This window comes from Tetrao urogallus (assembly GCF_951394365.1).
Source record: "Tetrao urogallus genome assembly, chromosome: 3".
NCBI classification, from domain to species: Eukaryota; Metazoa; Chordata; class Aves; order Galliformes; family Phasianidae; genus Tetrao; species Tetrao urogallus.
Window position 1 is genome coordinate 82,236,842 of NC_136815.1, and position 13,784 is coordinate 82,250,625.

Below are 13,784 nucleotides of genomic sequence, written 5' to 3' on the forward strand. Positions count from 1 at the left end.
CTGCCATCTCCATGCTGCATCACCTCTGAAGGCAACACACAGTACCACCTCACCTCTTGCTTCTCCAGCCCCCACCTCCTGTGCTCCAGGCATTCCCCAAGGATGATCCATTACAGCTGCAAGTCACTGACACCCGGGAGCTGTTGTTCTTCGCAGACATGATCCCACCATGGGGCAGCTGAGCTGGCAGGACCTGGGAGAAGGGTCCTTAAGACAGAATGACAGAACAACAGAATGGCCTGCGTTGGAAGGGACCCCAAGGATCATGAGTCTACAACCCCCCTGCCGCAAGCTGGGCTGCCAACCTCCCCATTTAATACTAGACCAGACAAAGAGTTGCCAGGAGCTGTTACCTCTTCTTAGGGAGAGAATTAGCAGCAACAGGTTATGATTGCTGCAATTGCTTCTTGCTGATCAGCAGTTAGCAGTGTCTAATCTTTGGATGCAGACAGTTATTGCTGGCTCTGACTCTCATAGCCTCCTATAAGCCCTGCACGTGCACCTCAGTCCCAATCTCCTAACCTCTTCTCACACCTGGAAACACAACTCATAGAATATCCTGAGTTAGAAGGAGTCCCCCAGCATCACTGAATCCATCTTCTGGCTCCACACTGGACCACCTAAAATCCAAACTGGACAACAGCATTGTCCAAATACTTCCTGAACTCCAGCAGCCTGTTCCATGCCCACTGCCCTCTGGTGAAAAACCATTTCCTAATCCCCAGCTGCCCCTGCTTGATGCAGCTCCATGCCGTTCCCTGGGGCCCTGTCGCTGTCGCACACAGCAGAGCTCAACGCTGCCCTTCCGTTCCCTGCGAGGAGCTACAGCCGCCATCAGGGCTGCAGCTCTCCTCAGCTCTGCTCTGGGGAACTCACCCTGGGATCTTTGTAGGCTGCATGGTGTGCAGAGGAGCAGTCCTTATACAGCTCATTCCTGCCTGCTGCTTTGCCCTGCAGAGTTAGCACGTTACCAACAAGTTATTTATCCACATGTGGAGGTTGGCCAGGAGGTGTACTTGGTGGGCAACATGTAGTCAAAGAGAATGTACATGGCATGCGTGGAACCTGGGCCTGGCAAGAGGTCAGCAAGAGCTCAGAGGTCACAGCAATTAGTCCTTGTAACACCATCCTATGAGCCTGTTTGTAAACTTTCTTAGCTCGATTTTAAAATGACTGAGAGATTTTTGCCTACGCTACTCTGAAAGTTAATTCCTTGCCTAGGGTTATGAACATTTTTCAAAGGCAGCCTTTACTTATTGTTGACTTGTACCAGATCATTCCTATGTCAGCATTGGCCATTAGACAAAATACTCTTTGCCTCTTACTGATAGTGTCTGGAGGTAGAGACGGCATCCTTTCTCAGCTTTCTTTCTGCTAGGCTAAACAAGCCAACGTCTCCCACACATTCACAAATGCTGTCCCAGAGATCTTCCACACAGACCAGACCAGCAAATAAAAAATAAGCCATCCTTTCTTCCATTCACACAGCTGAGCAGCGAATGCTTTGTAATACCTGTACATCTTAGTCTCCTTATCCCTGATGTTAAATGTATCCCTAAAATGTGATTAGTATCTTATCTAAGAGTTCGTCTGTGTTGTAGATGTTTCGCCTTCCATTCATGTCACAGACAACTAGTTCCATGTTATCGTTGTCACATAAAAAGATGATGTTATGTATGCATCCACTTTGCGTATGTTTTTCGTTTGTTTTGGTTTGGTATGTTTTATTTTAATGTATTTTCTTGCTGGCAACCTAAGCAACCTAGAGCAAGTGACTGGCTTGCTTCCAGAAATAGGTGCTCTGCAAACCAAAGTTTGATTCACTCATATGTGTGCCACACTTTTTCCTCTTCCATGTTACTCAATATAGATTTTTTACCACCTAATATAGAGTTCTCCCCTTATTTGCAGGTGGGAAAAAATGACCCCTTAGAAGCAGTACTGTTGATCTATTTTCTTACCCTTCTCCTTCCTCACATCATTTTTCTTCAATTTCAAGGACTTTGATACTACCAGGCTTGTTTTGTTAAGATCTTCCTGTTTCTGCAGTGTTTTACAATAGGAACTGAAGTTGTGTGAGCAGGGAATACTCATGTTGAGAAATAGTGAGGGAAAACAAGAATCTGCCTGAGACCCACAGGAAAGAAACACCAGAGGTGTCACCCGGTCCAGTTAATGAGTCATTTGAGCAGGAAAAGCTGAGCCTCGGGGTTTAAGATCTGCATTGGCCTAGCTTAGATTTCCTGTCTACTGTTATTTAGAAAGGTTTTAATTTCTTTTTTTTTCTTTTTTTCTTTTTTTCTTTTTTTTTTTAATGAAAATGACATACGCACACTTCTTTCTTACATTCAGCTTTGAAGGAAATGAAAGTCACCTTATAGAGCCGCTCTGACTCCTCAAAAACAGCCCTGTTCAATTCCTTCAGACAAAAATGTGGCTCCATGTTTTTTGCCTAAACCAAGATATTTTTTCCAGCATTTCTCCTCTTTTGTTTTTTTTCTTTTATTCTTCTTTCCTCTTTCTGTTTTGGGAAATGTTCTAAAACTACTGTAGTTTTTCCTCCCGATCACAGTGGAAGACTAGACTGAATTTCCTTGATGTAGTGCCTCTTCACAGCAATTGGCAGCAGTGGACAGTATTACAGCACAGCTGATTTCAAGATATCAGGAAACACCTAGAAAATCAGAGCAGCTTTTACTACACGTTGTACAGCCTAATAACATACGAAATAAAGAGAAAAGTCAGTTTCAGTGTAGGCTACCAAACTGCACTGAGTCAGTGCATTGCTGCCATTTATTTTCACCTGTGACCCCTGTGATTTACAGCAAACACAAGTTATTTTAGTGTGTCATCATATCTCAGGTGTTTCACTTAACTTGCCACATAAATGTCATTTTCTAATTTACATTCCACTGCTAATTCTATCTATGATCCACACGAGAAAAGAAAAAGCCAAACTCATCTGTACAACCCCCTAAGAGACTTCCAACGCCCAGAATAGAGCATGTTGTATTTTGACAGCTGTCCTTTGAATCCTAAAGCATAACCTCTCAGGGGAAAGAGCGTTACGTAATTTTAGTGACAGCACAATTGTCATTCAGCTAGAAAGAAGGATATTGTGATCTCAATGGAAAAGAAAAGTGACACTGCCATCTGTAAGCTGATAGCCCTTTTTCTTTGGTAATTCGTACCTCTCATGAAGGGTTGGGAGTGGAAATTATTACAAGCTGTTGAAGAAAATGACATCATTTTGCCACCCACAAAACACTAGGAGTTTGACAACCCAGCAAATGGCACAGCAGAAAGGAAAGAGCAATCCAACTGTATGGAAGATCTCTTGCTTCTGGAGGAAATGTGTTCTCATTGTGATGGCCGTCCACCATCTCTGTGGGACTCTGACCACTACGGCCACAGAACCCAGCTTCAATAGCTCCAGCAGCTGCAGGAAAGGAGGACATAATTGATGGAAACGCTACTCTCTCCATGGTCTTCAGATTCCTTTGGTTTGGTCAAATGAACCGGATTTTTCTTTTGGGCAATTTACTTTCAATTGTAAGTCACAACACCACAAAATTAATAAACAGGGAAATTCAGTTATGCAATTAGAAGTTGCTGGGAAGAATAGCAAAATATAGATTGAAGATTTCATGGATCATAAAGAAAGAATTTCCTGTCTGTTAATTTTGCAGCTGCTTTAATGCATTCCCCTTAACGATGGAATACTGGAGGCTATTTTTTTCCATGGTTGAATTCTCTTCCATTACATGGCACACACCCTCTTAAGTAACCTGCAGCTGCTTTTATCTGCCACTACTAATATTGGTCCATTGTAATGCCTGACACATTACACAGCCCCTGTGATTTCTCAGTATACCCTGAATGAAACCAGCTTGAAGCACAAGAAATGGGGGCTGCATGCAGGAGCAGAATTTTGGATACTTGAGATATCCAGAAGGTGAACAAAGTTTTGAAGGAAAAACATACTTGTGTAGACCGTTACTCATTTGTGGTTTCTGGCCAGTTCCACATGCAATACAGTAAGAAAACTGTTTTTAATTATTTTTTAATCAGCACTTTCTCCCTGATTTGTTTTGTACCCATTTGGTGGCTCGTAACCAGGACCAGCATACTCTAATATCCACCCAAGGAAAAGCTGGACTCTGAGGTTGTTCTTTTGAAGCCAGATGCAATTTAGGGGACAAATAAGGGCAATTTCTTTTCCTTCATTTTCTTTTCAGAATTGCAGCACCACCTCTCTTTAAAAAAGAAGTCTCAAAGGCATGGAGGACTATAATTCTAACCGACAGAGTTACCATTACTTAACATTCAGTTTATGCTTCCAGTGTGTCATGTAATCTAATCTGGAAGTTTGGGAACAGTAATCAACTTCTTTCCCCCTAACAGCTGATGTCAAATGCAATATCTATGGTTTCACAGAAGTAGAGTGTACAGAGAATCAAGAATAAAGCAAACAGCCAATCTTTCACATGGGAGCAAGCCGATTAGGATTTAAACAAGAGTGCCTTCTTTATGCATTTCACTCACTCCAAACTTGTCTCTTTGGTTTCTGCAATCTACAGTTTTGCACCTTTGGTGCAAGGAAGTTTTTCTCTCCATCCAGCTTCGTTCTCTCTTTGTTTAGCTCTTTGTCATACTTCTTTGTACTTCTATTTCTAACTATTTCTCTTCTCTTGCTATAGAAGTCTTGTCCTTCAAAATTTCATTCACTTTCTGGATATCTCAGATTAATTGAGAAGCTGCTGTATACCACATTATTTTATGGCTTAGAATATTAATTTTCTAGATACCGTATGATAAATTAAAAATTAAAATAAAAATAAGCAGCCACCGTAGTTAATACTGATTGTGTTTCTTTCCAAGGAGGCTAACATTCAACTCCCTTTCTATTTCACAAAATTATTTCACAAAGCCATTCCAGTCATTCAGATACATGACCTACTGGTCACATTCACAAAAGACAAATGTGTCCAACAGGGTTTTACTTCACATCACCAGAGGAACAGCGCTACGTTGAGAGGAAGAAAGTCTGGAGATAGTTTAATTGTTACTAAGAGAGAAGAGAGGAAGAGGAAAGGGAGGAAAAGATGGAAGAACATGGTGAAATATTTCCCAAAAAACATGAGGGAGAGCACTCATCGAAAATAGGGCAGCAAAGGAGAGAGGAAGGTGGTAGTGACAATGATCATGGTGTTCAAAACAAAAACAAAAACAAATGAAAATCAAGAAAATCTTGTTTGAAAACAAGATGGAGAAAGTCAAAACTAGCAGAGGAGCACGTCATCATTCCTCTGAACACAGAAAGTTATCTAGGAAATCTTTAGAAGTGAGTATATATAGTGAATTCTATTTCTGAACAGAATTTAAAGAGAGGAACAGCTGTAGGTAATGGTGATTAAATATAAATAATTTAGCTATGCCTTTTTTTAGCTCACCCCAAGCAATTTGTTCAAGCCCAGCTTTTTAGAGAAATACATCAAAACCGAGCACGTTAAGAGCTGTGATCAACACAGAGTCACACAGGATCACAGAATGGCCAGGGTTGGAAGGGAACTCAAGGATCATGAATCTCCAACCCCCCTGCCACATTACAACCACTCTTTCATGAAATGGGAAAGGGGCTGTGATGGGATCTTGGGAGGTTGTTGTGAACACCTGGAGGCATTGTAGCTTCTCTTTTCTGCTTGTTCTTTTGTTTCCTGTTGTTTTCCTTTGGCATCCAAGTGGGTTCCAAGCAGAGAGCTTGAAGAGCAGCAAGCACAGCTTTGTGCTTCTGCACTGCTCTCCCACGCGCTAGCAACCAGAGGTTTGGGCATCAGTTATTGTAATGAGAAATATTAAACTGCTCTTTCCATAGAGAGCGTTTAGTCTTATCTAGTGAAACATGAGTGTGTTTCTAGTATAATTAGTATGCCAGAAAAGTATTAGATACCTATGTTTCTGATCTAAAGTTTCAGTAAATATGACCAAATCAGTGACTGTAGCTTTAGGCATTCAGCCAGAGCAAAACTAATTTTCCGTGCTGATGTTCTTGATGAAAAACTCAGATATCTCAGTTTAACAAATCTAAACATGTTATTTTTCTGTGAAGGCTCAGTTTGTGTGATAAAAACCAAAACTACCTTTTCCTTGACTGCCATCTTGCCTACTTGACTGTATGCATGCCTACTACTAACAAATATTAAATTAAATATTTTTTTCCTTGCTGTGAATTTGAATGCAATTTGATAAAGCTCTTCATGCGGAAAAAAAAAATAACAATAATATAATTAAGCAGTTCTAGCTCAACACATTTTGAACAATTTACTTTTTATAGAAACTCTAAGCTACTAGCTGCTACTCCGGAATAGCATATTTGTCTTATTTTACTCTTTTAGACTGATCTACAGCAATTCATTCTTCCTCAAGAAGCATGAGAGGTGTTCTGAAAGCAAAGAACAGACAGCCAATCCCCTAGGTACAATGCAGGTTCTCACTGTGTCTGTACACTAGCGTGGCATCCTGCAGTCACTTTCACAGAGGCTGAAGCAGTGACATCACCACTGACTCAGAGTGTTGTGCCTCTGACCTATGAACAGCTTGCCCTAAGCTCCGTCTACTTTGTGCTTCCATGTCATGCAGAAGACAATGCTCTGTGAACTTCAGGCTCTGAAAAATTATCCAGGGAATCTTTAGCCAGTATGATACTTAGAATGAGAGGTGATAGCATCAAGCTGTGGCAGGGGAGGATCAGGTTGAATATTAGGAAACATTTCTTCTCAGAAAGAACGATGAGACACTGGCACAGGCTGCCCAGGGAGGTGGTGGAGTCACCGTACCTGGAGGTGCCCAAGAAATGGATGGATGTGGCACTGAGGAACATGGTTAGTGGCTGTGGTGGGGATGAGCTGGTGGTTGGACTGAATGATCTTAGTGGTGTTTTCCAACCTTAATGATTGTGTGTTCATATCCCGCACAACTCCTGTCTCTAGCAGGCAGAGAATAAATAAAAGGCATTTGCCAGTGAGCTGCCATCATCTTCTCACACTCCTAAGGTTGCTCGTAAATGCAGCCAGTCAACAACAAACTCACCCTCAAAAGCACCATGCTTTTCCAAACTGCCAGATAAATAAAATGCCTTTTATTCCACGTGTTCTGCTGCTCGCTTTTCTGTTTAAGGTGGTGCAACAGGCAGAGTCTTACTCAGTATAATATTTAAAATGCATTTACCCTCACACATTTCACACAGAACTCGTACTGTTGATGCTGATCCATGATGCACGCACTCAGAACCAGCAGTTCAGGGTCCAGATTTCTTTTGCAGAAGAGGTCCCTTATCCTCTACACACCGAAGAAGCTGAGCCATAACTATTTGCTTTGCATGCATACAAAACACTGTACCGAGTCTGTGATGGCAAGCAGATCACATCACTATAATAATATAATAAAATAATACAATAAAGGCACTTAGTAGTCACTGGCACTGCAGAATGCACATTAGTCAGTGTAGGCTAGGCACGTACCTCACTCTCTAGAAGAAAAGGAGAGAGCCTTTTCTCTGGTACCAGCAAAAAGCCTGCGAAGTGGTTGTGCTTTCATCTAAATTACAGTGTTAACTTCAAGAAATCTAAAATTCTCTGGAAAGGCTGACAATGTTCAAACAGCATCTTGGAGTCTTGTATGTTACTCTACAAGCATCAGGACAATGATGAGTGTAATAATGACAATAATAACAGTAATGGACAAGTAAGTTTTGGATAACGGGAGCAGCAGAAAGGTGAAACTCAGGGTTAACATGTGGCTCTTGTTCACTTGGCATTTAGTCAGTGTGACACGGTTCAAATTTAATGAATCTATTCTGCATATCTTTTATTCACATTCTAGTGTGAATTTGAAATAATTCAAGCAAAGAACAGAACTGGGTCTCCTGCCTAACCATTTTAAAATATTCTAAGAAGTTATTAAGCATTTGCCTTTTATTGCAAAGCATATTTCTGCTTAAAGATCCAGGAAACATCCTTCCTTTTCTTCCATTGTTTGGAAATACATACCAGGTTCTGGGCTCTGCAGAAGCTTTCAGCAAAAAGCCATCTCAGACTTTGAACTAACCACATTCAAACAAAAAGGCATGAAAACAATCAGTAGAACAGCCTTTTTCCTCCATGTGTGAATGAATGAGGTGGGTTTGTCTGGAGGCTGCCTGGAACAATTGTTTTGGCCATAACATCAGCAGGCTGAAATAACTACCAGAAGAGCTGGGAAACATTCTGATGTTACCTCAGGCAATGCACCAGCCACTGATCCTGTACAGATTGGGATCCTGTTTGCCATGTGGCAGATCCGCCTTGAGCAGGTGACACTGCAATGCAGGCACTTGGCTCATTCACCAAGGTGTGCTGCTGGCAGCTGTGCCCTTCTCTATCTCCTCGTGGATAGGAAAATGCAGCTTATCTAGATTAGACTGTGTACATGCTGAACACAGGAACAGAAGCTGTTTTTTCAGGGAAGATTCTGCTTTTAGAGCAGACCTTTTGTTGTCTGCGTACTGTGCTGGAATATATATAATGATTTCTGCTAGGCTGAAGTCTTCAGCACCTTCAGTGGACAGGCACTGCCTGCCTGAGCCTGCTCCAATGACCTTCATCTCCAGTAGCCCAGCTGAAGCCTCTGGTGCTCCCAGAGGGACACAAGAACTATAAAACCTTGCTGCCGGGTCACTGCACAGTGACAAACCTGCACTTCTGCTTTGCTGGCCCAGTTTCCCTCTGGAAAAGAAATGTTTACATGGTTTGCAAGTGACTACTGTTGTAATACGTGCAAATGACTTTAGAAAAAAGGAACATACCATACATAGGAAACATATTCTTCTGAGTGCTGTAACTAGCAAATATAGAAACAATTTATAGCATATAGTTGGCTTTTAATTTGCTTTATTGTCCCTTTACGTTTGTTATTTCCTGGTCGTTATGGCGCATTCACTCCTCCTACAGTAATGCTACAGCTATCACACAATTCTTCATAGCCCTCACTATGTTTCAAGGATAGATCAAAACAGGGATATTAAAAAGATAACAATGAAAAATAATCACTGAAAAATAATATTTTTAAGATCTATTATTACTATTAACACCTGTCATCACAGTGACTCTGGTTTGGGAGCACTATTTGCTCATGCAGTTCAGGTACAGAAGGAAGTAGAGTTCCTTGATACAACTTCACAAGTCAATACAAGCCAATGACTTTATTACACTGAGTCATTCTTTCATTAACCTTTGTACACTCAGCATCTGATGGTGAAAGCAAAAGCATCATCCTGAGCATTCTATTTGAGCAAGTACTACAGTTGGATTGTAATGGAAACCTGAGTCATAAATCTGAGATGCAAATTCAAACTTCTGCAATGTTGGAGGACACACCAAAGTCAAAGGCTTTTTGTCCCTCCCACCTCTAGAAGTGCCACACCTCCTCCAGATCCTTACGTCTTCATCAGTTATTCAAAATGAGATACTTAAAAGATGGGCTCAAATATTCCTCTTTTCTCATACTGCTTTGCCTGGAGTCCCACTGAAACAAACAGACCTGACGTTAGGATATAAACCATTAATTTTTCATGGTAATGCTATGCAATACTGTGTGTTTACAACTATTTTTACAAGGCACTTCTCTGATAAACCAGACCCCTTGAGACACTGCTTTTCCAATCAGCCACCTTCACTCAACTAGTGGTGGGAAGTTGAGATGGAAGAACATCTTTATAACTTTTTCAAAGAAACAGGGAAGAAAAGGAGAGATGAATTAGTTCATAAAATATTCTTGCAGTTTGTAAGAGGCTTAGACAGAAAGCACACAGTGCAGTAGGAAAGACACTAGCCACAGACAGAATAGGAGGAAAAATACTGTCCTGAATTAGAAATGATCAAAGATGGGAAAAAATCCAAGACGCAATTGGAAGAAATAAGTGGTCAGTGGACAAATGTCCTCCTTATGTTCTGTGTATGTTCATCATGTGGCACAGAAGTGACATGCCGGTGACATGGAGGTGGAGAAATCATTCTCCATTTACATCCTGGGACAGTGAGGTGAAGGATAAGGAAGGTTGAGTTACAGGCTGATCTAATGAAAGCTCCACCAGACATCATATGCTGCAACAGAGTTCCAGAGGAACACCTGCAGAAAAATCAAAGTTGCACCTTCTCCTTCACTCCTCGTGGCCCAGCTCCCATCCTCCCTGCTAGCCGTCAGAGAAGGAGCATACAGTCCTGACAACTGTATATGACACTGTCGTATACAGAGACATTGCCATGTGTGGGACACTGCCACCTCCACCTATGGTGACATTGCTGTCACTGTGTGTGGTGATACTGCCATCCCTATGTATGGGGACATGGTCACCTCCATGTAGGGGACACAGCACTCCCTCGTATGGAAACAATGTCACCCCCATGTATGGGGACATTGCCACCATCATGGATAGAGATATTCCCATATGGAAGCAATGTCACCATCACATAGGGATATTCCCACGTGTGGGGACATGGCCACCACTGTCTGTGGGGACATGCCACCGCCATGTATGGAGACATTATCACCATCCTATATACGGACATTGCCACTGTCATGTATAGGGATGTTCCCATGTGTATGACCCCTGGTCACCCCCATGTATGGAGACACTGCCATTCTCAAACCCATGATGAGCATTTTCAAGTGTATCATGAAATACAGCCCTGGCAGTCAGTGTCTCATCTGTTCAGAGGAAAACATTTTTCTTGCATGCTCACGTGCTACTGAACAACAGCAACTTGCTTTACTCCAGTATCAGAAACTCAACTGCAACATTTGCCTCTCCACCATATTCTCAGGGCTTATGCTACTTCTCAGAACATTACAACAATGTAGACAGGTCATTCTTATGCTGAGCTCTGTGTAAGCAATGATAGTAGTACTTCCTAATGCTTTAAAGCTGTATCCTTCCTATGCCTGACTGCTCACATGTAATGAACAGGAACTACAGGCAAAGCTTAGTGAGACAAAGCCCAGTGCCAGCCGACCTTTTGGCAGATCCCAACCACTGTTGGGCTGTTCTGGTGCTGTGTATGTACCCTGTCTGAAACTGTGTGCTCTGGGAAACCTTCAGCATGCTCTTCATCAAGTAAGAAAATTGCTTTTTCACGAGTGTAATTAATTATTAATACATTTGAGGAGGAAGACATCATGCTTAGAGAGCTTGGAAAGCCGTGTTTGTGGAGAAGTCGAGAGGTCTGCTAGCTCTCTGTGTCTCTAATCTGCTTAGATGCATCAGGGGACAGATTCCAGCAAACCCATTGAGCTGGATTATATTAGGGCAGGTCTCAGCTTGCATATTGTTAGAGGGTTATTTGCCTTTGCCACTTTTCAGATGCTATTTTAAAATAGTGTCAGGTGCTCTTTTACAAGCAGGACGCCGAGCACATTCAGTACTCAGTCCGTGCTCAGGCTCCTCAGCCTCAGCAACGTGTGCCAGGTGCACTTGCTGAGTGTTAGCTGACTGATGCACAGGGAGGGGAGAAAAACCACAAACAGCTGCATCTGTCTATGTGGAAAGGAAGTGAGAAGGCAGTTGTCAGCATTACACAACTTCTAGGGCTCCTTTAGTCAGAGAAAAGTTCTCACTGGCGTGGCTACTAGATACAGATTTTGGGTGTAGTCTCAACCCATCTGTGGTGGGAAGGAGCTCAGGGAAAGCTGATCTGACTGGTCAGAGTCCTCTCTGAGCCAATGTTACTGCTGTACACGAAGGAGTAATCCTTACAGAAGAGTGATGGGAAAAGCAGGAGGATGAAAGTCCAAGTGAAAGACTCACTGGTAGTATCCACCCAAAGCCAGCCCGTGTCAGTAATGGTAGGAAATGCTCCTCAGAGTTCCTTGAGAAAACTCTGTGTTGCTGGGTGTGTGAATACAGAACTGTAATCAGTAGGAGGATAAAAAGTGCTATCAGCTGCCAAATGCATCCTGAGGGTATAGATGGATAGAGAACATTCTTAATGATAAGTTACAGTCTAATATGTCTGTTAACCCTGACAGCAGTGGAAAAAACTGAGTCTTGGCAGCACATTACAGACTCTTGCACCTCCTGAAACATAACTTCTGTACTCTTCTAAGCTACTGCTCAAATCCAACCAGTATTCCTTGGCCTTTCCAGGTCAGATAGCTACCAAGAGCTGTCAGAAGCTCCAAGCTCCCTCCTACACAGCCAGTCGCAGTGCACTTGAAGTGGCTACACAGCTTGGTCTCCTTTAAGAAAAGCAATTCTGACAGTGTTTCCTTCTTATCCCATCAGAAGGTGTTTAACATCCTCACTCACTGGATTTCTCTTGGATATACAGCAATACAAAGACAACAATTTGTCTTCCTTTTCCATAGCACCTTACCACTAGACAAGAGATCTACAGCTCATTAAAGATTAAATAATGTCCAGCGTTGTATTTCCTATAGTTCCAAATGGCTGGAGAAACATGTTCCAGCATCATCACATCCTTGTATGAAAAATGAAAAGAGATAAAATCCAGTTGAAAAACAGAATTGAATTATAGGTAAAATTGCTACACAACCACAAAAAGGATGCAGAAGACAACCAAATGCCAAATGTCCAGGCCTCACCTGGAGTTTTGGCAGCCTGTGAAGCATCTAATGCCTTACCCCTGCAGCCACTGCCTGCAGCAAACACCTCCCCAGTCAGGACACTTAGGTGTCCAAATGTCCTTTCATGGCCTGATAGTCTCTTTAGTGGGGAACAGGGGTGCCACAACAAAGACAGATTTCATTCACATAGTAGAGAAGAGTTATTTCTCATAATGTGTGACTACATTTTATAAGAAAATGATTTATTTTTGAGGTTGTTAATTTCTTATTTTGCACTGTGATCTAATGTAGCATTTTCCTTTCCTTCCCTGGGACCACACTGGTTATTATTTATTTATAGAGCCCATAAAAATGGGCAAAACATTAAAAAAAAAAAGATATGGGAAAGGTGTGGTCTCCTCCTCTACTGCTGACAGTCTAACTTTAGATGTGATGAGATAAAGTTGGAGTGAGAGGAGAAGAGAGGAGGCTGACGTGGGCTCCTGGACATAGATTATAGCCAAGTACATTTTAGGCATTCAAATTCTATACTGTCGATTCAGAGGAAGTCATCACTTGGCCACCTTAAACTCAGATATAGCTTGGAAATCAGTTTCTCATCTCTTTGTCCAGCAGTTCTGAAAAATTTTATTGCAAGCCATCTTCACGTCGGTTTTTGCTCCTCCCCTCTCTGTTGTGAAACAAGAAATAATGTTAATGGCTCATTAAATCCCACCTTTATAATTCAAAATACCAGGAAAGGCAAATTTCAGAAAGCAACAGTAATTTTGTGTCCCTTTGTTGACGGACTCAGAGTTTTAAACACAACATAATGTGACACAGAAGCCAACTCTGAAATCAGAAGTGAGAAGAAGAACAATCAGACAAATAAAAGCAAAATTTAAACTTAACACCTGGCTTTTCTGGGAGAAAAGCATGCATCTCTGTGACGCTCACAAAGAGAACGTTGCAAGAGCTGAAGAGCCGCACGTGGTACAATAAAAGTCCAAATGAGAGATTTGGATGAAGTTATGTTATAGACAGAACTGCAGGAAAAGAAATGGAAGGATCTCAATAAGATGCAGCTGTGCAGACCAAAGAGAGGGAAGGATAACAAAAAGTAATCTCTACCAAGGCAGACTGGAAGGGTGGTTTCTGACATGGAGTCAAACAATGAAGAAAATTTG